General features: G+C 40.7%; 1 long non-coding RNA gene across 1 annotated transcript; it reads left to right on the top strand.

Moving 5' to 3' along the window:
• Window positions 1-1,102: 1,102 nt before the first annotated feature.
• On the top strand, window positions 1,103-2,373 carry LOC107883154. Its single transcript, XR_001679115.2, has 3 exons — window positions 1,103-1,513; window positions 1,616-1,770; window positions 1,969-2,373. It is a non-coding gene; the product is annotated as an uncharacterized LOC107883154 (long non-coding RNA).
• Window positions 2,374-2,979: the final 606 nt, after the last annotated feature.

Raw genomic sequence — 2,979 nt, 5'->3', positions numbered from 1 at the left:
AGATAGTACCATTATTCTGTGTTTCTACAGTGTGCGAAACGCAAATTAAATGTGCTGAAGAAGAATACCGTGGTACAGACAAACACCTCATCATATCAGTCATACAGTCATAATATCTAACCGTAACTCATAAGTCGTTTGTTTAAACCGATTGATAAATTATATTATGACAATATGACAAATGAACTCATGTAATATGTTCAAAACCTATACTACAATAATATTGTTGATCGATTGCTATCGTTTCCATTGGGCCACAATATTTTGTTTATAGGCAAGAGCAAATCGAGCGATATTGCAATTAGTAGGTAGGTGTTGGGATAGTAGACGTCAAACTTACGATGGCAATAACTTCGATTCTAAGTCTGACCGCCAAATACTCACTTATAGTTAACTAGACAAGTCTTGGGAAAAAAATAAAGAGAATAAGAGTGTCGCGCAAAGTAACGAAATACCATTTTGGACCGAACAGAGTTGTTTTTCAATGAGTTAGTACCTATACGACACGTTTCGTACCCGAATTTCTAACTCGAAATAATTTTCAAACGTTCGGGATTTTGTCAAAATTCTTACCTCGTCGAGTGTCCGGGTCGAGCGCGCGGTACCCTTGCGACGGCTTCGGCGGTGTTCGTTTCGACGAGCGGCGACAGTGACGCGATTGTCGAGCGACCACGGAAACAACGATATCTCGATACAAACGGATGGAAATCAATACCTAACAATAATGTTTTTATGATTAATATCGCCAACGGCGGGTGGTGTGACCGACAGAGGGGGAAAATGTTGACAACGGTTCGCCGCAATATTGTTGTTGTTGTTGTTGTTGTTGTTGTTGTTGTTGTTGGTGTTGTCGCTGTCGTTCGACCAAGCGACGTACGATAATATTACGATATAGTATTGGGCGTGGTCGGCGGCGGGGGGGAGTCACGAGCGGGACGATGACCGGCTACAGCAAATTGTGGAATACGTGCGAGCCGTACCGGTAACCGGGTGCGATGGACGCGAATGGTGCGGTTAGTGGGACGGGTGTCGCCGCACGTTCTACAGGTGGAACGGAGCTCGGGGTGAGGTGGTGTGCTTCGAAAACGATCAATACAGCTACTTGCTCGGTCGTTGCCCTGTACAGTGCTCACGGTGTTCGCTGCAACAAACTCGGCCGCCGTTCGCCCCGGCGAGCGGTGAGCCGTCACCACAATACTCCCTCACCACGGTCCCCCCCGCTTCGGTTGGCGACACCGATCCGCGACCGTCATGACAATTGACCTATAAACCAAGTCTTGGTTATCGATCGCGGCGTGCACCGGCCCGGGCCCTGGCGACGACTCTTCTCGACAACAGCCACGCCTCCCGCGACGCAGTCGTCTAGACCTGTTCCTGCAAGCCAGACGACAGAGTCCGCGACAACGATCTACACGGCAAACGATAAATGAGTAATAAGCACTTGTCCGAAAAACGATAAGGTCCAATATTGGAAAAAGTTGTACCAATTATTGACCAAATCACCGGATTACCGGTATGTTAATTACATGTTCAATTATATAATTTATATATTGATAAAAAACGAATTATTTTGATGAAGGCTATAATATAATATTATATATTATTATTATAAAAGGGATTGGAGACGGCCCGCTGCAGCTGTTCGAAGAATAACAAAGTCTATCCACAAGGTTGCCGACGTACCTGTGTATTTTGTCGAGAGTCGTGATTGTTACGGTTTCCCAACATAAACCTAAGTTTATTCGGTTGCCGGACAACGGAGTACAACAGGTATTATAAGGTGTTGCGCGTTTTTATAATCATCCACTCATCGTTGAATTCGTAGAGCATTTCAATATCGTTTATAGACGAATAGTTGAAATTCAATGTCTTCCCCCGGTCGGAAATTATCGTTTCATTTAAAGCTACTTAATATGCCTAATTACCTATTGTTATTTTTTTTTTTTTTAAAATTCAAATTTGTTCCAGACGTGAGACGACGTTCCAGTTGCAAACTTGCTGCAACATTATAGTTTACGACTGCACATTGCGGCACTCGTCGCTCTAGACTCGACTTGCAATCCGTTCGAAACGTTCACGATGGCCGATGACAATGACGGGATCCCGGAGAGTGTACCTAGCGTACTCAAGACAGCGTCGGAAGAACCTCTGAACAAACAGGACCAGGACGGAGTCGGTTTTACGGAGGAAGAATGGTGCCCGGATGACGCCCGGCTGACCGAGTATATTGATTTTGATTTGTTAGGACCGGGAGGTAAAGATCCTTTCAACCATCTCATTAATAATACAAACCATGAAGATCTTACTGGCGAATACAAGGTGGTGAAAATAGTACTGGATCCGGGTAAGCAGGGATTTTTTTTTAAATTTTTGTAACTTATTAAAAATAAACAAAACAATATAAATGTCAAATTTAATTAAATAAAAAAGAACTATTATTATTTTACAAAAAATACTAGGCCTATATCATATGGAGATGATATGTTGATCTATTGTATTTTAAATTTCATATTTTAGGTAACAATTTAACATGAATTGTTGGAAGATTTATGTTTTTTTCTAATCGTTCAACATAATAATATTATTATGTTGGTGCTCAGTATTTTCATTTTTAATACTAATAATAATATTTTTTTTTTTAGTTTTAATGAACAAAATTTAGTATATTTACAAGTTATACCTATAGTGGGAAAATTTGATGTAAGTTTATTGACAAGAAGGGTAAGTTGTCCATTGACGGCACCCCATTAAAATGTATTTAAGGATTGAGTAGGTACCTACACCAAATTATTTTAAGGCACCTGGGTGGTTTACCTGGCATTTTCTTAGATAATAGGGAGTGGGAAGGAATTGGATTTGAGTGAGTACTCTAAGTCTTGTGTGTTGTTTTGTATGCGAGAATAGCAAGGTTATTATTTTAGTGTCGGAATGCAAATGTCTTTATGAAATATTTATTCTTTTTTAAAATTTAAAAGTTTG

Source organism: Acyrthosiphon pisum, unplaced genomic scaffold, assembly GCF_005508785.2.
Source record: "Acyrthosiphon pisum isolate AL4f unplaced genomic scaffold, pea_aphid_22Mar2018_4r6ur Scaffold_20579;HRSCAF=21463, whole genome shotgun sequence".
NCBI lineage: Eukaryota > Metazoa > Arthropoda > Insecta > Hemiptera > Aphididae > Acyrthosiphon > Acyrthosiphon pisum.
The sequence above is the reverse complement of the archived record's forward strand: the minus strand, read 5'-3'. Positions and strand labels throughout refer to the sequence as shown.